Consider the following 27,837-nt stretch of genomic DNA (forward strand, 5'->3'; position numbering starts at 1 on the left):
CATTGCTTCAAAGATAGAGACAGAGCTATCTCAGGACTCCTAATTACCTTTGCAACAGAATACTGTAGAGAAGCAGATTATAAACAGAAACATTCACCTCTTTCTAAAAACATCCCCTTTCCATGGCTGCCCACATGCAGTATAAAGTGCATCCCAATATATAGAGAGGCACAAAATGAAGTAGGATTATAATGTCCCTTTGCTGAAGGCAGAGAAACTTATAAAAATGGTGGTTAGTACAACAGTCTGCAGTGAGAAGGCCAAGCAAGCCCAGTGACACAACCACTGCTGCCACTAAGGAGAAAAATAGTTCTCTTTATGTATTATTGATGGAGACTGTCAGCAACACAATGGGAATTGGTCCATGTATTTTCCTTCTGCTATAATGCTGCTTTAACTCACTGCAGCAGACAATGTGCTTTAATGCTGATTACCTGCAGAGTGTTTCAGCACAGAACAGCATGTTTCATCCTCAGCTGCCTCATTGAAAGGTGTATGGTGATACAATGTGATCCTGGAGGTAGCATACATATACACACACAGTATGGTGAGTCCAGCTACCCGCCAGGTAATCTACGTACATGACGTTACACATAATAGCAACTCATTTTGTTGAATGGTGGCATACCTCTGCTATATAACAGCTCTTCCACCAACAGGACTATGGCCCTCAAGCTAATTTACTGGAAATTGTATATTTGGCACCTTGGTTGCCCTTCCTGCATGCAATTCCATGACATAACCATGGATATCCTGGCCTATCTTCCTCTTTTCAATACAGACACAGGAAGTGGTATACAAATGGAAGAGGTAGTACTGTAGACAACACTATAGGTAAGTGGGTATGGTGAAATCAATTTTGCAAAATCGAATTAATAAATGAAAAAACAGCACAACAGAGAATTGGGATTTTTTTTTAAAAAAAGCAACTATCTATGTGTATGACAAACTGGCAAAAACCAAGGTTTTCCTAGGACAGAGCAAAGAAATGACAGATGAAAAAACTGACCTTAAAGTGATCTTATTTCCAACAGAAAATGTATACTCAACTGTGATTTGAGACTGTAAAACAGAAAACACATACACATCCCTGATGAGAGCAGTTAATTGGCTATGCCACATATTCATTCTGAGTCTTTCCAGTCATAAAAATTGAATTGGTACAAGGAAGGTTCAGACAACTACATTTTAGTTTAGTGTTTTATCAATTTTAGCTGTTTTTTAAAAGAAATTAAAAGTGAAGGCCACACTGAATAATACAGGACACCCAAACCTACAGAAAGTTTAAACTTTGCTTTAATGTACCTCTAGATTAAAAGGTGTAAAGGCAATTCTTTTATAAAGCATCCATTGTAAATTTTTTGAGAGACAGGAGGGTGGGAAGAGAAAGCAGCATCTTACTTTCCAATTATATATCAGCATGTTCTGTGAAATTATATAAATGTGATCCATGAAACTAAAAAAAGACATGGGGAGGGACAAGGAAGAGAGAAACAGCATATCTGTGGAAAAAACTACTTTAGAGTCCTTTGTTTTGACATTCTGGTTCACCAAGTAGAGCTGGGTTTTGCATGGAAAAGCCTCCAATCACACGATTCTACTCCTTCATTTTCAAATGGCACAATCCAGAAAAGACTACTCTGCATGTTTCTGCATCATGTAAAGGCTGCTGATAAGGATTCCAGCACAAACATGGAGCCAAAGAGGGTGCAAACTACACCACTGAGAAACTGAACTGTTATACAGTTGGCCCTCTGTATCCACAGATTCGGCATTCACAGATTCACCCATCCATGGCTTGAAAATACAGTGTAATAAAATAAACCAAACCTTGATTTTGCCATTTTATATATGGGACACAATTTTTAAAAAACCGCTGCATCTAATGGGATGAGCATCCACAGATTTTGATATCCATGGGGGTTCTGGACCCAAATCCTCCGTGGATGCCAAGGATGCCCTCCATATCTGCAGACTAGTGATCCAGTGTACAAAAGAAACTATAAGTTGGTATGGGACGGGAAAATGATGTTGCCACTCCTACAAATGCTCTGATACCTGAGAAGGTCACAGTTGCCCACCTCCCAGAAAACAAGATGAGCCCACCAGGAAATGCCAAGCTGCAACCTTGGCAGCTCCCAGCAATTACTATGTCAAAGTTCTCTCCAAGAGAATGATACTGTTATCACAGTTGTACAAACAACACATTGGTTGTCATGTGCTTAGGGAGGTTTTCCTGTCTACTTTGTGTACTCCAAGGATGAAGATTCAACACATGATGCAATTCTGCACGTTCCAGTCTCTTCCTTCTATTTTAAATGAGACTTGCAAATACTGATGAAACTTCTTGTTCCTTAGTCCATTCTTCTTACAAAAACATATCCTCTTGCAATAATGAATAATGCAATAATGAAGCAGACTCAAGCCCCTCTTAGACTTGATTGAAACTTCATGTGGTAGGATAAACTTTCATCCTATCACCCAAAGAAGTGATCAGATCAAACAGATACTAAGGGCTTCAGAGAATGTGAAGAAGAGGAGGAGGAGGAGCCTGAGGCTACCATTGTTCAAAAACTGTGCATGATGTGATTTCCAATTCTTTCTCTTCCTGGATTTCAGAGGTTTTACTGTCTTGCAGAACTTTAATCATCCATGAAGTGGAGCAGGAAGGAGTATACATCTGTCTGTCATGCCTCTGCTTGGTGAATCTGCAAAACCGGTTCCTGTGTCTGATTCCAAATGTGGAAGCAGGATTTTTTTTTTCTTGTATGCTGGGGCAACTGAAAAAAGTGCTGTCCAGACAAGATTATCAATGCAGCAGGAAGGGGCAAAAATCTACAGTGCTCTAGCTAGAAGCTAGAATACCTTGATTGTCATACTTGCCCAGGAGTATAACAGTTTACAAAAGAAATGAGAAAACAAGGGCAATATATAATAATCAACCACACCAATATAAAATTTAATAAATAAATAAATAAATAAATAAATAAATAAATAAATAAATAATTTATTATTTTTATACCGCCCTTCCATAGATCAGGGCGGTTCACAGCAAATATCAATAAAACAATTAAGAATACATAAAAACACCCCTCTCTCACTGACCCCTCCCCCTGGTAAAAAGCCACCACAGCGGCAAGACAGTCCTCCGCAGTTCTGGGGAGCTTCTTCCCAGGTGACAGGGGGGGGGGCAGCGGCAGAAGTAGTCCTCCACCAGCTCGCAGTCCTCGATGTTGCTGGGTCTGCCTGATGGCTCCCTCTGAGGCCGAGATGGACAGTTGAAGAGGGAGGGGCCTCTTCCTTCAGGCAGTCCTCGATGTTGCTGGGTCTGCTGATGGCTCCCTCGAGGCCGAGATGACAGTTGAAGAGGGAGGGGGCCTCTTCCTTCAGGGAGTCCCTGATGTTGCTGGGTCTGCCTGATGGCTCCTCTGAGGCCGAGATGACAGTTGAAGAGGGAGGGGCCTCTTCCTTCAGGCAGTCCTCGATGTTGCTGGGTCTGCCTGATGGCTCCCTCTGAGGCCGAGATGACAGTTGAAGAGGGAGGGGCCTCTTCCTTCAGGCAGTCCTCGATGTTGCTGGTCTGCCTGATGGCTCCTCTAGCCGAGATGACAGTTGAAGAGGGAGGGGCCTCTTCCTTCAGGCAGTCCCTGATATTGCTGGGTCTGCCTGATGGTCCCTCTGAGCCAAGATGACAGTTGAAGAGGGAGGGGCCTCTTCCTCAGGCAGTCCTCGATGTTGCTGGGTCTGCCTGATGGCTCCCTCTGAGGCCGAGATGACAGTTGAAGAGGGAGGGGCCTCTTCCTTCAGGCAGTCCTCGATGTTGCTGGGTCGCCTGATGGCTCCCTCTGAGGCCGAGATGACAGTTGAAGAGGGAGTCAATTTGTTAGAGTTAGCAACCTTTGCACGCTGGTAACTTCAAACGGCTGGTTTGCATGTAACTCTACAAGAATTTACACCAGACTGTATATTTTATAGGACTTGTTGTTATGTTTCTTCTACATCCCTCTCCTGCATCACGCTAATCGATACCCATTCATTTTGTCTTCCCTCTCTCTCCTCCATTAAATAATGTATTTGATTATAGGCAAGTACTAAAACTAAGGCCCTAACAGACAGAAGCCCTAAACAGACCGGTGATAAACGCCAGCATCGGGGCAGAGTGGGGACGTGGCAACCACATGCAGTGCACCCTAACTCCGCCCAGCGGGAGGCATCACAGCATTCCCTTGGTGCAGTATGTACATGCACTGCACCAAAGGGGCACCGAAAAGCCATGGTGCCGGTGGCTACAGCACCCTTTCTGCGGGGCAAAAAGAAGCCGCTTTTTGCAGCTTCTTTTTGCACTGCAGATTTGCTGGGTTGGGGGTGTGGTGTGTAGTTGTTACACCCCTAATCCAGCAAGGAAAGGGGAGGCATCCCAGTGCCCCTTAGGGGCTGTCTGTAAAGCTCCTAAAGCTACATTTATGTTGTACAAGTAAGACTAAGCTTTTTTTCCTCTGTAAAACCATAGCTGTGAGTTGGTGTGGGACAGTTCATTGTTCAGCCTCTGCCTTGTAATAAGATAAATCTGCTTGCCAGATCAACTACTAACCCTCACATTTCCCAATAAAATTATCTCACATACTGAGCAACTACATTTTGGCAATATAAGGAATAAACATGGCACAATTTACTTCCTAGGAAATATACCAAGAATTTTACATTATTTCCATGTACAAACAAATAGTCCAATAGTTGAGACAAGAAAATTGTTGTTGCAGAACTAGTCCTTTAGTTTATTGGCTGATACACATAAACCCCCCCTCCCCCCAAAAAATTCCCTGCTAAGACAGCAAATTCTATGAGGATTGCAAAAAAATCAGCTCCTCCAAGTTCTGCCTCATATTTATAATTACTAAATAACTAGCTAGCAGTCCTACTGTCTATGAGCTACCAGATTCTTACACAGCTTCACAAGAATAAACAAGAATAAATGAAACATGCTCAAGACAGTCTCTACACATAGCCAAGTCTGGAATATCAGTATGTAAAGGGATCTTGCAGCACATGTGAAACGAACTCTGTGAAAGAAGTTGTAGGATGAGCTTTTGTAGACTTGGAGGCTAAACAGACCAGCTAAAAGGGCTGGCATGGGGGTGGAGTGGGGGCATGGTGGCCACATGATGTGCACCTCAACTCCACCCCCAATCTGCTGTCATGCCGCCCGACCAACCACATGGCAGGCAGTGTTATGGTGCTCCTTTGGCACAGTGTTCAGATGACGCATGCCAAAGGGAGCACCAGAAAATGCCGCCGCAGCAGCAAAGGTGCCCTTTTTCTGGCTCCAAAAGGAATGCCATTTTGCCGTTTCTTTCAGAGCTGGCAAAGCACCAGATCAGGCCCACAGTGTGCGGTTGCTGCAGGCCTGATCCAGTGCTGAAAGGGGCAGTGTGAAGCTGCCGCTGTGGGGCCATCTGTTTTGCCCCTTGGTCTCCTTCCTTAGATGCATGGAGTGAACCAATGCCCAGGGAGGACTTTTATAGAATGTATCCATGGAAATGCAAAACCTGTGGATATGGGGATGAGGTAACAAGTGTAGTTTTTATCAAACTTCATCCCCATACCCACACCTAATCACCATACCCACGTGTTTTGCATTTCCATGGGAAATCATACATTCTAATTATAAAAGTCCTTCCTAGGCATCAGTTCATTCCATGCATCTGAGGATGTAGACCAAGTCCACAAAAGCTCATGCTACAACTTCTTTTGCACAGTTAGTCTCAAAAAAATGCTGCAAGGTCCCATTGCCTTCAAACGTCTGTGGTTCATGAAGGCAAAAGAAAGAAAAATTCAAAACTGGTTTCTTTTTGCCCCAAAATCCAGTCTCCCAACAAACCAAGATACTCCTGGGAAAGAGTTATTTACAATCTAACAATCTTGTATTGATTACACAGCCTTGTATACATTATATACAAGGTAACAGTGAAATAGGATACTAAAGTAGTTCATTACTGTGTGGTGCATCAGTACTAACTTTTTGGATTTTGGATGAGCCTACTCAAAAGGAAAATGTAAGCCCATTTAAAAGAAAAACTGGATGCTGATTATTCATTTCACACCAAGATTGTCACAGACTTTGACAACAGTTTTGAGAGCACTCCTAATTGATAATATTAGGATGCTTTACATGCATGAAAGCTCTTATATTTTTCTGCTTTTCTAGAATTCTATAATTTTCTATAGTGTTCTGCAATTTACTAACATGATGTAAACATTTAAGCAATGCTACTTTTTATTTTCAGTTACCAAAAGTAAAACTGACAAATTGCTGAAAGGAATAAATTGCTCTGATTAACAGAACTCTTACACTGTATTTTTAAAAATGCACATAAAGATTTTTTTTAAGTAGAAATAATTGGTTTGAGAGAAATAATTTTTGGAAGCTATCATTTAGAACCTAAGATAGAGGAAAATGGAAATGTGGGGAAAGATGCTCAATACTATAAACTATGGCAAATACCTAATTTCTGTCAGCCTAAGCAACAGTAATAAGTAATAGGCTACCTGCCTGAAGTAGTTACATTTAAGTTGCAATGGCCTCAAAATAAACATAGTATCTCCAATGTGCTGTCATTGTGATCTGCAAAAAGCCCCGGTCATCTATATAAACATATTACACGGTACACGGTAGTGAAAAATCTTGGCGGTTTGTATACCATAGGGTTGCCATTAGTCAGAAACAACTGGAATACAAACAACAACAAACCAGAGGAAGAAGCGGGGCCAAACACAAGGATATTCTCCCTCTTTTTAATTTCCATCTCTACTCCATAGCTGATCCTGCTTGTCACTTCTTTCCAGGGACCTCTGGCAAGCATTTTTGGGTATGGATGTGGTCTATTAACTAGCTATAGACCCGCTTGCAAGTAGTGTCATCTAGTGGTTCTCAAACATTGGCTACTCGGACATTTTGGACTTTGGTTTTCAGATGTCCAACTTCTGCCATGTTGGCTGTGGCTTCTGGAAGTAGAAGTCCAAAATATCTGGAGGATATAATGTGAGATCCACTGATCTTCTAGCCCCCCATTCGCTACTTTCACAACAGCAGTATCATGAGGCACCTTGCTGAAATGAAGATATGTAACATCCAGAGAATTTCCCTTATCTATCAAGCATGCAACTAGGGCCTGATCCAGGCCAGTGCTTTGCGCCAGCCTGGCCACATACTAGGGTTGACAAGGAAGGAGGGAAACAAGGGTAAATTGTAAAAATAATTAGAATAACTGAAACAAGGATGTGTCTAATTTGCAATGTATGTATGTATTATAAATACTAAATTCCCAGTGGTAAAAAGTCTAGCAACAGTATACAACAAGCTGGCTATGGGAAATGACTCTTCTAAATCCTTTTGAATATCAATAATAGTCCAAACATATGAGTAGAGTGTCCAAAGTGTTAGCAGTAGAATTATTCTGCTGTTTCACCAAAAATATCCAATCAAAAATCTGGGAAGAATCAATAATGGTGCTTGTAGTATGGTAGCATGAAGATAAACAGTGTAATTTTCACTGGTAGCAAAGTCCTTCAATGGTTGTACTCTTTCAATAGTGGAGACGGCTACCTCCGGAGTAATATGTGGCCATTTAGACTCACAGAAGTCTTCATCAGCATTACAGAAACATTCTATGCCAGATTAATATCTCAATCTGCTATTCCATGCTTCCAAACCATTGGTCAGTTTGACTTAACAAGAGAAAAGTTTCTGGTCCTTTACAATTTACCCTTGTTTCCCTCCTTCCTTGTCAATTATATTGTAAGCCTGCTGCTCGTTTTGGTTTGTACACATACTAGGGTTGCCTGGGGGCGGAGCATCCGCACACCCCGCAACCCTAGCATGTGGCGGCAGCGTCATCATGGCAGCCTCCCATCTACATGGGGGCTGCCATGATTACGTCACGCACGTGCTGCATCAAAATGGTGCGGCGCATGCGTGACATCTCCGCGCTGCCCCAGGCTGCTTATGGCAGCCTGGGCACGGCGAGGGAAGCAGCTCCAAAACAGAACTCCTTTTGGGAGCCGCATCATTTCCAAATGGCTGTGGGAACAATGCCAGAAATGATGCCAGGGAGAAAGGGGTTGGGCTATTTGAGAAATTCATGCTGGCTTTTACTAATCATGGTGTTCTTTTCTAAGTACCCACAGGCTGACTGTGTAATGAACAGTAGATACTGAAGCAGTCTTCTTTGATCTGGTGCCCTCCAGATGTACAGAGTTACAGTTCTATCATACCCAGGTAGCATGGCCATTGTTCTGCAAACAGGCAGTGATACAGGCTGTAGCTCAATCCATCTAGCAACTACCAAGTTGAAGGAGGCATGATAAGAAGTCAAACTCAGACTAGTGAACATGAGTCAGTCACTGTTTCACAGCCTAACCTACTTCATAAGGTTGCTGTGAGGATAAATGAAGGGATGATGCACGCTACTTTGAGCTCCTTGGAGTAAAGAAAGAATATAAATGCAATCAGCAATAAGTAAGTAGAATAAGAAAGATGAAAAGTAGTTCTTTTCTCCTCCCCACACTGCTATTTAGGGGCTTTGCAGACTGCCCCTAAGGGGCAGCCTGCAACCACCTCCATCTTCACCAGATCAGGGCCATGGCAACCACATGCTGTGGCCCCAATATGGCCTTTCCAGGGCGCAAAAAGGAGCAACAAAAAGTGGCTCCTTTTTGTGCCCTGGAAAAGGTGCTGTAGCTGCTGTACCACGGCTTTACGGTGCTCCTTTGGTGCTGCATCATCAAGACGCAGCACCAGAAAAGCACTAAGATGCCACACGCCATGTGGTGCAGTGCACAGAGTCACACCACTATGGGGGCGGAGTAGGGCCATGTGTGCTGTGGATGCCATGCCCCAACTCTGCCCCTAGGCTGTCCTTAATGGCTGGGCTGCACAGGCCCTTACTGCCAGTGTGCGCTAGCAAAATGAGGAAGGTCAGCATCCATGTTCTCCTTTCTCTGTGTCAGTTTTCAGAAGGGACTGATCTGTAAGAATTTTTTTCTGTTTGGTTCGTTCCCTTGTCTTAGCATGTCTGCACAATAGAAATCCACCTTTTACAGAGGGGGACTGATACACCATGCAAAGTTGAGGTTATAGTAACCTAAGAATACTCAAAGTCATAAGAATGCTTGAATTCACTAAAAGGAAAATGAGGAGACAGTTTTCTAATCCTACTTCTTCATTAATTTATTAAAATTACTTTGAAAAAATCTATGGGTTCTTACTAATATCCAAGACTTCAAACAAAGGCACTTTTCTTGAAGTGTTTCAAATTCAGCTGTATTAGACAACACAGTTCTGATTTAAGCCAATGTGCTTTTAGTAGCTGATTCTGCACACCTAAGCAAGTTCACTTTGGATTCACATGGGGAAAGCAGAAATAGCATCACTCACAATACAACAGTGATACACTTATACTCAAAGGTAATTAATATCTTTGTTATACTGAACCCTAATCTTAACATTGGATGATTAAATATCACACAGAGAACAAAAAAACCCTTACAATTTGGAGAGAAGGAAATAGAGAAGGAATATATGGGAAATAATCTTGGGCTATTTCTTGATATAATAAGGTACGACATGTAGGATAAACTTGCAATGAAACATTATTAGACTCAAGCACTGTAGAAAACAAATTCCATCACTTCATGACCACTACCTATGCTGAGTGAGGCAGACAGAAACTGAAATACAACATCTAGATGACTATGGGTTCCCCAAGTCAGATGCAAAGGAATTGCTTAATTTTTTTAATTATATCCTCTGGGCTTCCTGGTCTAAATTTAGAAAGAAAAGTTTTCAACAGGGCTGGCCCCACCAATAGGTGGAATGAGGTGTCAGTCTCAGGAAGCAGATGCTAGGAGGCAGGGCATAGCAACAAAGCATTAAAGAACACTATTGGAAGGCACATCCATGTGTGTCACATGGCCTTCCTACTAGTTCCAAAGCTAGCTGAAACTTGCTCTTGTGACAGAAGACGATGTCCCACCACCAATATTGAAGACTCAGCAGCGAGTCCAGCTGGGTTCTGCATATGGAGTAGGGTTAAAGGATGAAGGGGAGGTGCCATTCTGTACCAGGTCTCAGTCAACAAAATGTGTTGGGCCAGCCTAGGTCTCAGCAATACCTCTGCAGATACACAAGGAGCAGAGTGCTGCAATACAGTTAAAATTGTGATGCAAGGAAATACGTTATAGGCCCCTCTCTCTATGAGTGTTTCTTCTCTTTAGCCTGTTAGAGCATCACTGCAGTCACAGTGCATCCCACCCAGTGCTTCCTGACTGCTGAAAGTGGAAGAGTACAGAAACCTAAAAAATACAAAGTTTGCAGGAAAAACCCTGCCCAACTAAGGTCCACTTTTTCACTGGCCAATGTGTATGCCAACACACCTGTGTTGCTTTGGGCTGTGCGTGTGTGGGTTAAGATTAACCCTTACTCTGTAGGTTATAACCTACAAAGCTCTATATGACTCAAATCTGGGTTATATGAATGACCATATCTCCCTACATGAGACTATCCATGTCTTCAGATCTTCTGATGAGGCCCTTCTTGTTGCCCCACAACCTCACTGGTATACCTGGTGGGAATAAATAATCCCTGGAACACAGAAGAAGTCCCAGTGGATTGGAGGAGGGCAAATATTATCCCCATCTTCAAAAAAAAAAAAAAAAGGGGGGGGGAGAGGACCCAAACAATTACTGATTAGTCTGACATCAGTACCAGGAAAGATTGTACAGCAGTTCATTAAACAGAGCGTCTGTAAGCATTTAGAAAGGAATACCATCATCATAAAAAGCCAACATGGGTTTCTCAAAAACGTGCCATACCAGACTAATCTCTCTCTCTCTCTCTCTCTCTCTTGATAAAATCACCAGCTTGGTACATGAAGGGAATGCTATGGATGTAGAATATCTTGATTTCAGTAAGGCCTTCAACAAAGTTCTCCATGATATTCTTGCCAACAAACTAGTAAAATGTGGACTAGACAATGCAACTATTAGGTGGATTTGTAATTGACTGACTGGCCAAATCCAAAGGGTACTCAGAAATGGCTTCTCTTCATCCTGGAGAGAAATAACCAGTGGGGTGCCACAGGGTTCTGTCCTGAGCCCAATGCTATTCAACATCATTATCAATAACTTGGATGACAAAATTGGGGGGCATACTTATCAAATTTGCAGATGACACCAAATTAGGAGGAGTAGCTAGAGGACAGGATTAAAATTCAAAATGACCTGAATAGACAAGAAAGCTGGGTTAAAGCTAACAAAATGAAATATAAAGTACTGCACTTAGGGCAGAAAAATGAAATGCATAGATACAAGATGAGGGACACCTGGCTGAACGAGACGATGTGTGAAAGGGATCTAAGAGTCAAAGTAGAGCACAAGTTGAACATGAGTCAGCAGTGTCTTGCGGCAACTAAAAAAGCCAATGCAATTTTAGGCTGCATCAATAGAAGTATTGGCCCGTTACAGACGGGCCATATAGTACGCGCAGAGCATACTATATGGCCCATGATGACGTCATGACCGTGCCGCCTCTATACGGGGCAGCGCGGACATGACATCGTTGCTCCGCGCCAGGACGCTTAGTGCACCCTTAGCACGGAGCAGGAAGGAGCTCGGTTTCGGAGCTCCTTCCTGGTTTGCGCCGCTAGGTGCAGCCTTCACACGGCTGCGCCCAGCGGCACAAAGGAGAAAGGGGCCAAGCGGTCCCTTTCTCCTCCTCCCCGCCGCCGCGGGGTGTCCTTGGGGCTTGAAGCCCCAGGGACACCCCTTTCCAGGCTGCGGGGAAGCAGCCTTTTGCCGCTTCCCCGCAGCCTGGAAAACGGCAGATCGGGGCCTCAGCGGCTGCCGGTCTAGCCACTGAGACCCCGATACACTGGGGAAAGGTGCAGACTGCCCCAAACAGGCACTCTGTAACCCGCCATAGTGTCTAGATCAAGGGAAGTAATAGTGCCACTCTATTCTTCTTTGATCAGGTCTCACCTGGAATATTGTGTCCAGTTCTGGACACCACAATTCAAAAAGGACATTGAGAAACTGGAGCGTGTCCAAAGGAGGACGACTAAAATGGTGAAGGGTCTGGAAACCATGCCCTATGAGGAATGACTTAGGGAGCTGGGGATGTTTAGCCTGGAGAAGAGATTGTTAAGAGGGGATATGATAGCCCTCTTTAAATATTTGAAGGGATGTCATATTGAGGAAGGAGCAAGCTTGTTTTCACACACAGTGGCCCTCCCAATTCCTTCTTCTTCCTTTTGCTGCAGACATAACCAAAAAGGCTCTTTTTATTGTTCTTAACCTCTCTATCAAGCCTGAATTCAATCTGCGCTTTAGCTTTTCTGACTTTATCTCTACATGTGCTAACTGTTTGAATTCCTCTTTGGTGATTTCCCCCTTTTTCCATTTCTTATACATGTCCCATTTAAAACTTAGCTCAGCTGAAAGTTCCTTAGCCATCCATCCTGGTTTCTTGAGACACCTCCCATTTTTCTTTTGCACTGGAACTGTTTCAGATTGTGCTTTCAGTATCTCCCTTTTGAGAAACTCCTATCTGTCCTTAACTCCCTTCTCTTTTAGTATTCTTGACCGTGGGATCACACCCAGTATTTCTCTCTGTTTACTGAAATCAGCTCTCCTAAAGTCTGAATATTCCTGGCTTCTCCTTTCCACTGTATAAGAAACTCCAGGAGAATATGGTCACTCCCACTTATGAATCCCACCACTTAAACCCCATTAACCAGGTCATCCCTGTTGGTTATGATTAGCTTTAACTTTTGTAAGCCACTTTGAGTCCGAGACTGAGGAAAAAAAACATTATAAATTCCTTTCCTTCTTCTCCTCTTCCTCTTTCTCCTCCAATGATGATGATGATGATTCATCAGTCCCCCACCCCAAGTTAGGACGAGGGCTTACAAGTGTATGAATGTTACCAGATATAAAGATCAAAACTGAATTATACTAGGAAGCAGCAACAATGTGACAGGGAATGTATATCTGGACAAAGAGAATCTTGCCAGGAAGCTTCTGAAATCAGTGGCTTTACAGAGAGAATCACAGGGAACTCTTGTACAGAGGCAGACAGACCATAACTTTTCTGGATGAAGGGATGGATGGAGGCTGAAAAACTGATGCTTAATCCAGTCTTCTGATCAGTAAGAGAGCTGATTTTGCATGGGAGGCAAAGCCAATGCTGGATGAAGTTGTACTCTCCTTGAAGAAATAGATTTGAATTTTGGGAGGACTCCTGGGCCTGGCCTTAATCTTAGAGGTCCATGTGTTGGCTATAGCCAGTAATGAACCCTTCGCTCAGCTTCAGTTTTTGTGTCGTCTTGTATCATGCATATCTGACCACTCATGCTCTGGCATAATCCATATTGGTCAGCTGCAATGTGCTTTATGTACAACTGCCCTTAAAAAAATATTTGGACATTTTCAGCTGGAAAAAAACAGAGCCTGGAATAGTTACTTTTTGGACTAAAACTCCCAGAATGCCCCAGCCATCATTGCCAATTCAAAATGTTAATTATAATCACAACATTCCAAAGAGCTTGGGATCCATTTCTCTAAAGGTTGACTGCCTTGTTCTGCACGAATTTCCTTGCATTCAACCTTGGAAGCCATATTCCATTGCCTTTCACCTTCAGAAGTGATCTTGGTGTGAACCTCAGAATGGGGCTTCCTAGCAGTGGCACTAAGACTCTGGAACCACTGCCCCCAATGTCTATTTGGCCTCTTCCTACTTTGGAGATGGCAGCCCTCTTTATTTTGCCAGCGTTTTGTTCTCTTTTAATCTCCTGCTGTGAAGATGTATTTTTAAAGTGACCTGGTTGTATTATACCCCTCCTGCACTGCTGTTTTAATATTTCAATTAATATACTGTAATTATTTTATCACATCATTTTATTATATTTTGTAATTTTAAAAAATCTAGAATCCTCCCTTGAGGCCAAAAAGGATAGTAATTTCCTAAAATCAATGTCATGTATGTTTACTCAGAAGTAATTCCCAGTGTGTTCAGCGAGACTCTTCTAATATTTGCCAAGTATTTTAAGATATAATAGGAGCACTGCAGCTGTTACTGGTTAGGGTCTTCATTTGATGACTGACCACATTCTCAGCCAGTGGTAACAGAGAATCCTTTTGCATTCAGGCTACTTCTGGTATGTGGTGCACAGACCACCACCAGATTGGCTCCCACCACATGTACAGGTAACTAAAAAAATCATGGGCTAAAAAAAACAATCTGTGCCTTGCTTACTGTGATGTCCAAATCCAAGGTTTGTTCTTATACTTCTCTCCATTTGGGGGAGAAGGGCTGAGAAGCAAAACCAGACAGAAAAGTTGTTATTTGTTTAGCTGCCCATTCTAAACAGCCATAATTCTGTCCTGATATCTGGTTATATTTTTGATGCCCAGGAACTTCTTCCCTGTTCCAAACCTGACTAATTTCTGGGTACACACACTGCCAACCTCCCAGACACACACTATAGTTTCTCTAAGCATAACCTGCACATGCTTCATCTGGCCACCACACAGATGTCCTTCTCTTCTCATCTGTTTCTTTACAACTGCCTTAGATGTTTTTCAGGAGCAAATAATTTACTGTGGAATAGCCACATGATATACTATAAAAATGCTCCAACAAATTAAGGAGTTCCCTCCACGCTCTATTATCTCAAGTAACCTTCAAAAGGCATTTATCTGCCATCAGCTGGTATGTTTTGAAAAATTGTGATGACAAACTAATTTAGCAAATGTGTGCACTTAAAATCTGCATTTACAGACTGAATGAGTAAATGTGCCCCATGGGGCTTGATAAACTACCTTAAAAGAGAGGGAGGGAGAATCGTCAAATACTGGCACTTATTTATGTATTCCTGAATCTCTCACGAATTTGGCCTAAATGAAAGTGGACTCCAATCTCATAGTTCCACTGGGGCAGGAAAGATACTCCTCAAACATCCTGTAATGGCCCTACATCATGCTCCTAGCTATGCAGGCTTGATAGCCCCAAATCTTATTACAATCAGCTTCTTACTTGCCAATTCATCTGGGTGTCACTGGTGTGTAAGGGCTGGTAACAGTGGAGCACCTAGTGTGGTGAATCCATCTGCTAACATGAGACCAATAGCATGGCTGCACAAATTTCACAAGTTTGCAGTCTGCTTCAAGAGGTAATCAGCCAATGCTGAAAGGCATAAATAAACTCTGTGTGTGTGTGTGTGTGTGTGTGTGTGTGTGTGTGTGTGTGTGTAAAAAACTTCACATATCTATTATGGCTTACCTGTACACCAGAAATTCAGAAGTTACTTCTCTGGACCAATGAGAATAACTTTCTCTTTACCACAACTGCAGCAGTCGGCTATGAACATAGCCATGGTATAGCCTACTGCAACCTGCTGTTCTCCAGATGTTTCAGATAATGAATTCCATATGTTCTAACCAGCAGGGCTAATGAGGGGTATGGAAGCTGCAGTTCAAATTTTCTGGAGAATACAAGGTTGCGTATTTCTGGCCTAGCAAGCAAGCATTACAACTCTGCATGTACAAGGGAGGAGCAGGAATGGCATTGATGCAAGACAGGAGCTCTTGATGTGTTGTCCGAACTCCAGTCTGGAGCACACTGCAAACACTTTCAGATCTAGTGAGCTTCTCTCTCAAGGAAGATTGTGTTTTTACTGTTGCAGTTGTTGTGTGTTTTCATGCCATTTCCAACTTATGATGACCCTAAGGTGATCCTGTCATGAGGTTTTCTTGGCAAGATTTGTTCAGTGCAAAATTGCCATTGCCTTCCTCTGAGGCTGAGAGAATGTGATTTGCCCAGGTTCACCCAATAGGCTTCCACAGCTGAATGAGGATTTGAACCCTGGATTCACAGAATCCTAGTCCAACACTCAAAACCACTACGCTGCACTGGCTCTCATTTTTACCATATTTTTAAATGGCTAAACAGGCTCAACTCTGGAAACATTCCAATTCCTTCAAAATAATTTTTAAAACTCTTTGAGACAAGTTCAGATATGTTCCCTTGCTAATTGGGGGAGCAAAGGGAGAGAAGAGAGAAGTGATTTAACACAACACAAGCTATAATTAATAGGTAACCATGACAAATCACACTAAAATGTATACATTTTTATTGCAGATGTATGGCTCATTCTTCTGTGTTGTTGTTATTGTCATTTTTAAGGGATGAGACAAGCATTTGATGCAGGGGTCATTGACTATGCAAGCAACCCGGTTTGAACTGCTGTGAGCACTGAATCAAGGCACGCACAGCCAACTGCATTGCCTGCCTTGACTCTGCTTTCACCCCTCCCATCTGCTGCCTAATAACTCTTCATCCTCCACCAAGGATTTTTATTTTTCTACACAAAACACACACACACCATCTTGGAAAATAGGGACCTCTGATCTAGAGGGAAACTATTCTCTGTGTTGTTGTATTTTTTTTTTTTTTAAATCAGGGGTGATAAGGCTTTTATCCTCCATCCCTTTATCCTCTTCAGGAAACCACCTCATCAAGATCTTCTGTCATCTGAGACAAAGAACAAGTTGTCACACCTCCTAATGCCAATACAGAAGCAAACTGGGCTGGTGATTGAACCTTACTGTGACACTGGCAATGGCCCAGCAATCTTCCACAGCACCTGTGGGCAGCAGGTTAGCTTTGTTAGTGCAGACATGTGTACTGCCCTCCAACACCTTGCTGCTATTCCCTACTAGCATCACCTATCAGAGGGAAGTGCTTTATTCTGCCTAATAACAGGGCCACCCCTACACATCAGTCCAGCAGAAAACAAACATCTGATTGCCCAAGGCTCAATCGGGCCACCTTCATATTTACTAGAGCCTTCCACTGGCTGCTGCAGCTGCCTTCTCCATTCTCCTTCCAAAGAGGGTTGTTTTTTGATCTGGGCTGATGCAGCACCATGTAGAGGAAGATGGTTGTTATCAAGGTCTGAAACCCTCTGCAACGACCCCAACTTGTCTGGCTACAATACCCAAATGACTGCAAATAGTACAGATACACACAACCCTACAACAACACCTCCAGGTTTCAGAAAGGCTAGGTATGGCTACACTATTCAACTAAGATCACCATAACTCTCATCTGCCTCTAATTTGTATACAAAATCTGAAATTAAAGAGATTAACAGCTGTTGAAAAAGTTAGTTGAGTCAGGTCTCTTCTAATGAGGTCAAATGATCATGTAAATGATCTTCATTTTTTAAATCTTTGCTATACAGGTGTGGGTACAGTGCAGAGCCCCCTTTCAAATGGATATAACCTGTGAATGACCCAAAAAGGAAATTGGGGGGGGGGACAGTAGAGGATGTGTCTACATCACCTAAAATATCCTTTTTCATGTAGACAGGCTGTCTCCAATAATTTCCAGATCAATAACTATGTAAACAAGAATCTATTTAGGAACAGATCTAAATTTCATCTCATCATAAGAATAAAGATGCAATTATCTAAAGACACACTGGAAATGCCTCTCAGGAAGCTGTAAGAACTCATTGTTGTACAATTTATATTTTAAAAGAAGGGCAACCCAGCTTACATTGCCATTTATGTGTCACGTAGGGAGTTGAACACATGCATTTCTCAGACCTATGACGTAACTAATTCACTACCTTCTGAATCCCATTACTCTCCCAACTCCCTTTTTTACTGGATGGAATGGAAGAAGCCAACTACTGTGGGATGAAAACAGACCAATATTGTATGGTGATGATAATTCTTATTCTGTCCATAACAAAGCTAGAAGTACACTTAATGCAGCCACAAGCTCCAGTGGCCATGTCTGTAAAGGAAACACAGATCTGGAAAATGGCAGGATGAAGCAGCACTGAAGAGAAAATTAACAGGAAAGGGATTTAAGTCACCTGCTTCTTTATTACTCCAATGGAATTCACCCTCCTCTCATGCCTCTTTGTACAACACCAATAGCAGTGTTGCCAACTGCTTGAAGATATTCCCTGGAATGTTTTACCAAAATCCAAAATCCCTGGAATTCCCCAATACTTACCGGAATATTCAGTCAAAATCCCCGGAAATAAATTAATTAAACTCCCCGGATTCCGGGGAATTCCTCGGAAATTGGCAACACTGCCAATGGGTCCTATATAGGTCACGTGGATAAAGAATTTGCTCTGGAATCAGTGAAAAGACTACTCATGGTAGTCACACAGAAAGGAAAATCTTCTCATGTAAAAGATCAGGATAGCTGGCTCTGCTGGTCCTTCATGGCCATAAAAACAATTTCATGTTTTAATTTTAGCCTCCAAGGAGCCAGCGACACCAAGGGCACCCCTAGAATTCTGTGTTTTATAGAACCTAACAGCCAACAGGGATCTGGTTATCAAGTGGGACGTGCAGACCTCCACAACAGCAAACAATAGAGATTGAAAATTGAATGGCTCCTTTCAGAAACTGCACCTGAGACCAGTTCAACCAAGCCAGGAGTACAGATCCTAGAATAAGGGAACAAATGCTAGCAGTGTTAGCTGTTCAAAATATCTTCACTCATGATCCTGGGTCTTCTTCAATGCTCACTGAATCTCCAATAAGACTAACACAATGTGGGATGGCAAAATGTAGTAATAGATGCCAAATACATATCCAAACTTTTTTTTTTAAGATTTAATTTTTAGTAAAGAGCTACACAACAAGAACATAGCTTAGCAATAATCATTTGTACAAGATACCAGCTTTCTGAAGTTTTTAAAAAATATATTTAAACACCTCCCCTTGTGGAATGATTCCCTTCCATATCAAATAATGGACATTTTCAACTTCCTTCTCATATTCAGGAGTGATCATGAAAAAGTCAAAAGGAGCAACCAACAAGCTTTCAAATATTCAAATCATAGATAGTGCAAATCATTGTATAATAATATGGAGAACCTGAATTTCATTTATATTTTAGTCCTTTACCTAGACATTACTTTCCTTAAACATTTCAGCAGAACTTACTTTTGAGTAAAAATGTTTAGGTCTGAAGCATATCTTCAGCATATCTTAGGCCTGTAATCAAAAGCTTTTACAACTTAACTCTGCCCTTTGGGACTACAGTCCATGCATACAGAAAGAGCAATACAAAGCCCACTACCGTAATTTTAGCAACATCCTTTCTTCCAACTACCTACCACTGTCTTCCATTCAGGGCAGAGATTCAGCCCTCTAAAAGCTGTTGAACTGCAACTCCTAGCATTTCTCTCCATTGTCGATGTTGGCTCAAGGGCTGCTGAGACCTGAAGTCCAACAATATCTGCAAGGCTGAACTAATATAGGGCCTCAAAGTTTCTTCTCTCCATACTGCAAAACTTTGCTTCCCAAGAATGATACCTACAAAATGTTCCCAGGATCTTAAGACCGCTACTGAACTTGTTACGTTTCATTACACTCTCCTCTTCTATTTTTCAGTATCTACTGATGTTCTAATATGCCAAAAATTGAAGACCCTAGTTAGATTTAAAAGCCTTAAATCTCAGCTCAGCAATAATATTCCTCCAATTTTCAAACACCGTTAGCCTGTTGGTACATTGACATCAAACTCTTATATGCCCCTTTAAAAAACACATACTCGCGTTGCAAAGTAAAAATATACCCTTCTTGCAGAATTGTTGTTAAAGATTACTCAGCAATTATATAAAAACTATATAAGCATTCTTTATTATTAAAACACTTGAATTAAAAATTATAGCTCAGCCCCATTTTTAAATGTCTATGTGTTTGTGTGTGCATGTGCACATAAACAGCTAGGTCTGACTTGGAGTTTTTAAATAAAATAGTTGTAAGCTAAGGCTTTTTGTTCAACTTCTCCAAACAATTCTCACACCGGCAAACAATCAGAGTGCCATCATTTCTTGTTCAAGGTGGACAGGGTATTTCCTGTCTCAAACAGAACTTGCACACATCCTCAATCAGGGTACCTAACAGACACAAATAATACCAGAGTATGCATAGGTGTCAACATCTGTACAAGGAATGAAGAAGTACTAATCTTGTACAACAATCTTCTGGTGCCTATTTTACTTCACAGGTGTATACCTTTTTTGTTGTGCTATATACGGCACCTATAAACTCTTTGTGAAAATGCCAGTATATTGAAATGAACTTGGGGTGGCTGTGTGGAGGGAACTTTCCCTTCATCTCCTCCATTGCAGCCTAAAGCCTGACAGTTAACTGGCAGCAGTGATGCCAGCCTCCTCCTGCAGACTACAGTCTCTCAAGCACAGTAATACTCCATCTGAAATTGCAAGGTCTTAAATTATCCCTTCTCCTCCTCCTCTTCCTAATAACAATTAAAACTTGTTTGAAAATCACTTTGAAATGCACAATGAATCTAGTCTAGAAACACTACATCAAATTTAGAAGAAGGAGCTGGATTTTCCTAATGCAATACTTTGCCAATTCATTTTCTTTGCCTACATTTTTGACTGAAGATATGCTTCCAGATATAACACAAGGCAGTAAACACACATGCATTCCTAGCTTGAGAGTATGGGAAGAAGGTGTTCTTATGATGTGTGATTCTATGCCCACCCAAATAAGAATTCCACTGTGCCACAATCAGCCTTTGCTTGAAGAGGTACACTATCTTAAAACTTCATGTGCCCTATATTAGAACGTTGTCATTTGATGAACATCTTTTGCCATGTGCATGCACACTGTAGCCATTTGGTTCGGAGAGAAAATGCTAAATTTCAAAAGCTGATGCAAATTCTTCACTGCTAGAAGGCACACTGGCTCAGGTATACCTAAAAGAAAAGCCCCTATCATCACAACATGACTCATACAATCCCATTTCATTGTAAACAGCAATACAGAAGATCACAGAAAGGCACCTGCTATTTACATACTCATCATAACACAGTTAGCTTTTGAGTGTTAATGGAGAAAAACATTCATTTCCCCCTTCTAGTAAAATCTTTAAAATCTAGTAAACATCTCTAGTATCAGGCCTTACTTGGAACAAATCTTTCAGGACAGGCATAGGTTTCCAGCACAAAATTAAAATAGAGATGCTGATGTTTATTTTATTTTATGGCCCCCACTAGATCCTTCCCATTGTAGAGCCTGCCATGCATATGCTTGTCTTTCCCTCCCACTGTTGCACAAGGGATTCAAAGGAGAACCAAAAACAGTGAAAGGGATCATTGCCCTCCCTCTAAATGTGCATCTAGCCTTTCAGACATTTACCTAGAAGTAAATCCCACTGGACTAACTGGAGCTTTCCTCTGAGTAGATAAAGTGTCACAGCGTTAGCATATACTCTTACCGCTTTTCTTTCTTTTAATCAGCCTACACTCCATGCAATTCTTTCCCATTTAAATCTACCTAGAGGGGCTGATTTTAATTAGTGTTAACGGGAATATTACAATAGGTCCTAATTAAGATCTCTGTTAAGAATCGAAAATGCAAACTTAGCAGGAAGAGGGATGTTGCAGACTAAAAAAAATGATGCAAGTTTTACATCTTCGGAGATGTAATTCTTAATAGGTCTATTCAATTAAATGCCAGACCTTAATGGGTATATTCAAAAACAAAAAGGCAGCAGGGGGTCGGTGGGTTTGTAGGAAGGTTGAGGCTTGGTATCAGCATATTCTAGTAGGAACTGTCAGCTGCTAAGGACAAACTTTGATACTCACAACACATGCGTAGGTTGCCACTATTTAGTCATCACGAACACTAGCAAAATACTTTGTATAACCCTGTGTTATATTCTTGGGATGTGTATGTGCATGGCTACTTGTGTATAAACACAGTTGAAAGTGAATAAACTTTTCAATGGAGTCAGACACACATATACACAGCAGCTTTACTGTTTAGTGAAAATACCTTTCATGCAGTGACCAATAAAGCACCATCTATTGCTGCAAAATGCTTTGCAACGTTCATCTTAGGTTTGTCTTCCCCAACAAGGCAATAAGACAGGCCACTACTATTCCTGGTTTCCCACCTTCACAACTAAATGGTAAATAAACAACACTCATCCTGGGGAAGGCTACATCTACAGTGCTCAGCCTGTTCCCAATCTTCATGAAGCTGGCAGGAAACAGGTCCCACAAACAACTGGCTTAGCTAACCTTGGTTCTGGCATAACTATGTCCCATGGGGGGGGGGGGGGGGTGTGACTGCTTTTCCTAAGTCATATCCCATGCTGCACAGCATGTGCTACACAGCTCGAGTTCAGAACTGCAGTTACCTCCTGCACAGTTTTGCCCTCCGTAAGGAAAATGAGTATGAGGGGAACTTGAACCCAGATCTCTTCTCCCATCCATTGCTCCTTTCATCTGAACCGTGGCAGCATCCATAACAGCCAAGCCCACTCCACTCCCTACTGTAGCAGCCAGATTTGAACTTCTTTTTGCTGTTTCATGAGACTGGGGAGCATATCCAAATCCATTACCTCCTTAAAGGGGAGGGGGGGGGGGGAAAGCAAAAAAAAAACCCCGCCAAAAGCTGGGAAAAAACCAAAATATTCAAAAGGGGGGGGGGGGGGGGGGGGGTGGAGAGAGAAAGAGACTGCATCCACACTGGAGGAATAACCCGGTTTGGCACCGCTCTAATTGCCATGGCTCAAGGCTATGGGATTCTGGGAGCTGCGAGTTTGTTGTGGGGCCCTGAGCGGAGCCAAACCGGGTTATTCCTCCAATGTGGATGCAGCCACAGAGAGCAAAAGGCCAAGTATGCATTGGCACAATACAGCAACCTGCCTCCTCCGCGAGCGAGGCTTGGCTTGGCGCCTGCCAAACTTCTCTCCTCTTTTCCGAAGGATTTCGCAGGGAAGCTCTCATGGCGGGCCCCCTGCTGAGGTGGAATCAGAAGAGTAGACGCCAGGGGAAGGGGGCCGGGGAGGGGGAGGAGGCTTAGAGAAAGCCCCTCTTCTTCTCCCTCTCTCTCTCTCTCTCGCCTTCCAGGCTTGGGATGGGGGTGCGGCTCGGGATTGGTATTCTGCACAGCAACCCAACTCCGCTGCAGAAGAAACAATCAAGAGCGGGGCTGGGCTCTGCGCTGCCTCCCCCTCCCCCCCCCTCAACTCAGCGCAGCTCCATCCAAAGGAACCCGGGCAGGGGAGGCGCAGTCCCGGCTTTGCCCTGGCTCCCACGCCCAGCCTTGGCCGTCGGAAAGTTGAACTAACTAAAAAGTCTCGTCCCCGGTCCAGGGATTAAGCCCAGGCCAAAGGATAGCCTCCCGGGGGAAGAGCTGCCTCCACAGCCTAGACTGCGTCCTTCCCTGGGGCGCTCAAATGAGTGCCGGGATCGGGAGTGTTTCCGTGAACTGAGAAGCGGTAGAATCCTAGAAGAGACCCCAGGGCCATTCTGCCCAGTAGGTGGAGAGTTCCTGCATGGCAGGGGGATGGACTGGATGGCCCTTGTGGACTCTTTCAACTCTAAATTCTATGAGTCTATAATCCCCTGCCATGCAGGAACTCTCAATCAAAGCATCCCCGACATATGGCCCTCCAGCCTCTGCTTAAAGACCTCCAAGGAGGGAGACTCCACTACACTCCGAGGAAGGAGTGTGTTCCACTCTCAAACAGCCCTGACTGTCAGGAAGTTCCTCCTAATGTTGAAGTGGAATCTCTTTTCCTGGAGCTTGCATCCGTTGTTCCGGGTTCTGTTCTCTGGAGCAGCAGAAAACAAGCTCGCTCACTCCTCAATATGACACCCCTTCAAGTATTTAAACAGGGCGATCATATTACCTCTTCACCTTCTTTTTTCCAAGCTAAACATCCCCAGCTCCCTAAGGTGTTCCTGATAGGGTTTTATGGTTCCCAGGCCCTTCACCCTTTCAGTCACCCTCCTTTGGACACATGGCTCCAGTTTCTCGCTCTTGTTGCTCCATCTCCCTCCAGGAAGCTTGGATTCGACCCCCCCCCGCCCCCCAAGAGAGCCTCTTTCCCTAAGCCTAAGGCAAACTCCCGGGTGCCACAGGCGCCCACGAAGCCTCTGCCCCTTTGAGGCTGAAGTTGAGCCCCAGAGAGTTGGGCTGAGGAGGCTCGGGGTGGCCAGCCCCGGCTGCCAAGGGGCAGGAGGCCGAGCGTGGCGGCGCCCCTGTGGGAAGCCTCTGCCCCCCAGGCGGAGGAGGGAGATGGTGGCCGAGGGCGGGGGGGCTGGCTGGCTTCCCCTCACACGCCTGGAGAGCCAGGCAAGAGGCGGCTGCCCCTTGGCCTGGGGGCCCAGCCCTGGAAGCCCCTCCCCACTCCCACCGGGGGCCTCCTCCTCCTCCTCGCCATTAGTGGGGGGAAGGCTCCGGCAAGTGCCTGCGCGCCTCCCCCGCAAGAACTGAATCATCTCCCAGCAGCAGCAGCCCCGCACGCGGAAAGGAGGGGGAGGGGTCGCCAGGGCTGCCCTCCCCTTCAACAGAGAGAGAGAGAGAGAGAGAGAGAGCCTTGGGCCCGGCCTTTCCTGGCCACGAAGGGGATTCCCCCTCTCTCTCCTCCTCCTCCGCTCCAGCCCTGGACCAAGCCCCCCGAAGAAGAAGAGGAAGAGGCAGGAGCAGTTCCCCCACAGACACAGACACAGACACAGAGAGAAGGGGGGAGGAGGCAGGCAGCCCTCCCTCTCGCCGGTCCAAGGGGCATCCCTGGCGGGTGACTCACGCTTTGCTCAGCGGTCCTGGCGGCGGCGGCGGCGGGGAGATGCAGGAGCTCCGGCTCCCTCCGAGCCCAGCGACATCCCCGGGGCAGCCCACGGGCAGCAGCAGCAGCAGGAGGAGGAGGAGGAGGAGGGCTGCGAAGAGGAGGCTGGCTCTCCTCGCTGCGCCCGACTCCGGCTCAGAAGGCAGGCAGGCTGGAGGAGCACGCGGCTGCGCCCGAGCCGCCTCGAGCCCCGAGCGAACCAACCGAGGAGGGAGGGAGGGAGGGAGGGAGGGAGGGAGGGAGGGAGGGAGCGCGGGAACCCGCCCCAGTGGCGGAGGAGGAGGAGGAGGAGGAGGGAGCCACGTGCAGAGGAGCGCCTGGGCCCGCCTCCCTCCTCGAACCCCAGGCCAAAGGAGAGGGCTTCCCCTCCTGGACCCACTCGCTTCGCCCCCCCCTCCCCCCCTCCCTCCCAATCCACCTGCAGCCCCAGTGCCCCTCCCGCAAGGCCCACCTTCTGGACTAGCCCAAGGGGGCCGAGGGGCGCGGGGAAGCCCTCCTCTCCAAGCCTTGCTCTCTGGGCTCACTGCTGAGCATCAATAGCAACAGCGCTTCTGTACTGCTTCATGCAGCACTCAGTAGTCTCTAAGGAGTTTATCACACGGGACAGGAGGCTCTCCCTTTGGAAAGAGAAGATAGCAAGGTCAATTTGAAAATTCATGCAATTACGTGATTACGTATCACACCTTAAATTCGCTGTAATGGCCTCCCCAAACGCAACCCAGATTCTGTGCCAAGTAAGCGCCATCACATCGGTGGGTTCTTAATTGTGAATTGGCCTCCTTGCGCATGCTCAGTGAGACTCCAGATGACTGGAGCATAGCATATTTAGGTGAGTGAGAGAGAGGAACCAAGGAACCCCACAATTTACAAAAGAGGTTGGGGGGCGGGAAGAATGGTTGAAAGAACATGCTCTATTCATGTTAAAATGAACATATATTCACTCTTGTCACATTAAAACATGAATATAATAGTTATCCAATAGCTCCCGGTCCATCCCTCTTAATTAGCAGGCAGCAGTCCCCCCCCCCCCTCAGCAATGTTGAAGGACAAGTGGAAGCAAAATTGAAGCAGAATTGCAGTGTGGCTTCATGGGAAACCCCCCTTCTGGATGGGGGGGGGGAACTAGGATCAAAGGAGACATGCATATCACCCCAAACAACAGCACACTGAGTTCAAAGTTGCCTAGGAATAGGGTTTGTGACTTCACTAGTTCACTGAATTTACTTAACTGTGGACTGATGCATGATTGCGTTCAGAGTGCCAGCAATTGCTTGTGGTAACCTTTTGCACAATAGCGTGAATACACATGATTGTGTTCAGGATGACACTGGATTATACAGTACCTCCAATTTCAGTCGTGTGATATCCTCCTAAGTGGTGTGTAAGCCATCTGCCCCCAACAAGCTGGGTATTCATTTTAACGACCTAGGAAAGGATGCAAGGCTGAGTCCACCCTGGAGCCCCCCAGCATCGAACTCACAACCTTGTGGCACAATCCCACTGTGGGAGAAAGGCAGGGTATAAATATGGGAAATAAACAAATAAAATACCCCTGCTGCCAAAGCCAGAGTTCCTTGGGGATCTCCTCCCAGAAGTCTCACATTTATAATTAGCCAAAGGGGCCAAGAGGGGAAGCCCTCCTCTTGAAGCACGGGCAGAGGCTAGCGGGTAATGCCCTCTGCATGGGCTCAGTGCTTAGCAATAGCATTTACATTTCTGTACTGCTTCATACAGCACTGGGTAGTCTAAGTGGTGTACACCATGTAAGCTAATTGCTCCCAATAAGAAGCTGAGTACTCATTTTAGTGACCTATGAAAAGATGCAAAGGTGACTCCATGCTGGAGCCCTGCAGGATTGAATTTACAACCTTGTGGCTGCAGTATTGGCATTTAACCACTGCACCATCAGGGCTCCAGCCATCCTCCTTTTCCCCATGTCCTCCACTTTAACCTTCTGTCCAGGAGGAAGTCCCAAATGTCCTCCATTTTGATAATTTCTGTGAGTGTTTTCAGCTTTGTCTTTGGTCACGACTGCCATTGTTCTGGAATGCCCTACATTTTGCAGGGCCTGGTCTTGCTTTGCAGTGATAACATCTTCATACACTTAACACAGGACAAATCATGTCACCACAAGTCCTGCTCTTCCCCTCAGGCAACAAGTTTCCCTTTCCTTTCTCTGTGGCTGGACTACAGAGAGCTCCTCTTGCCCCAGCTGAATGGCCAGCCTTACAGGACTCTACTCCATGCCACAAAACCCCTGCACCCAAAGACATGTTGACCACTATCTAAGTTCACATACTACACTTGTCCCTCCATATTTGCTAGGGTTAGGGCCACAATATGGAAAAACACCATGTTTTTACTTGAGAAGATACCTGTCTAGGAATCTCTAGGTCCTCCAGTGCAACTCTGTGGTCAACATCCAACAGACACTGACCATAGAACTGAACTAGAGGAGCTACAAATGCCTAGTAGACTATTCTTTCGAGGAATCTCTAGGTCTTTCAGTTCAACTTTTAGTTAAAGTTGACGATAGAGTTGCACTGGAGGACCTAGATATTCCTAGAGAGAACATATTATTCAAATCTGCAAATAATCTAATCCGCAAATATCAAAGCCACAAATATGGAGGGATGAGTGTAATTCAAAGCCAAGCCATTAAATGCTTCATTGCTTCTGGCCCACAAACTCCTCCAAACCATCCTAGTTGACAACCAATAATGCCCCAGACATGAGTGCATGTTTTCGGCAGAAAGGTGAGGTATAAATTTAATTTATTAAAGTCAACACCTCTGGATTTGCTTAGCACCCTACATTGCTCTCTTCTGAGATTTTAAATCCATATAAAAATTATAATCAGCAGTCTGTAGAGCTAAGTCATTATCAGTCTTATCCATTAGCAATAGCAAGGGAAGGTGAGCAACGGAGGGAAGATGAGCAAAAAGTATTATCAGCACAGTACACCTATTATGCAAGTTTCTCTAGCATTTTTTCTTTCAAGGAGCTGCCACCCAGCATAATCCAGCCCTCACAGTCCTTCCCTAGTTCCCTTCAACTACTTGAGACAAAGAGTGTTACTGCATTTCCTGATAGTAACCTCTGACCAAGCCTTCCTAACATGGCTCTTGGATACT

At 44.3% G+C, this 27,837-nt stretch overlaps 1 protein-coding gene across 1 annotated transcript in view; it reads right to left on the reverse strand.

The window, feature by feature from the left end:
• The window catches only part of RBFOX3 (RNA binding fox-1 homolog 3), a 601,172-nt gene extending 576,270 nt beyond the window's left edge, over nt 1-24,902 (reverse strand). The window contains exon 1 of the mRNA XM_042452604.1: nt 24,665-24,902. The gene's annotated coding sequence lies outside the window, so the exon portion shown is untranslated. The remainder of the gene's footprint in view (nt 1-24,664) is intronic.
• Nucleotides 24,903-27,837: the final 2,935 nt, after the last annotated feature.

The sequence above is a fragment of the Sceloporus undulatus genome, chromosome 2 (assembly GCF_019175285.1).
Source record: "Sceloporus undulatus isolate JIND9_A2432 ecotype Alabama chromosome 2, SceUnd_v1.1, whole genome shotgun sequence".
In the NCBI taxonomy this organism is placed as follows: Eukaryota; Metazoa; Chordata; class Lepidosauria; order Squamata; family Phrynosomatidae; genus Sceloporus; species Sceloporus undulatus.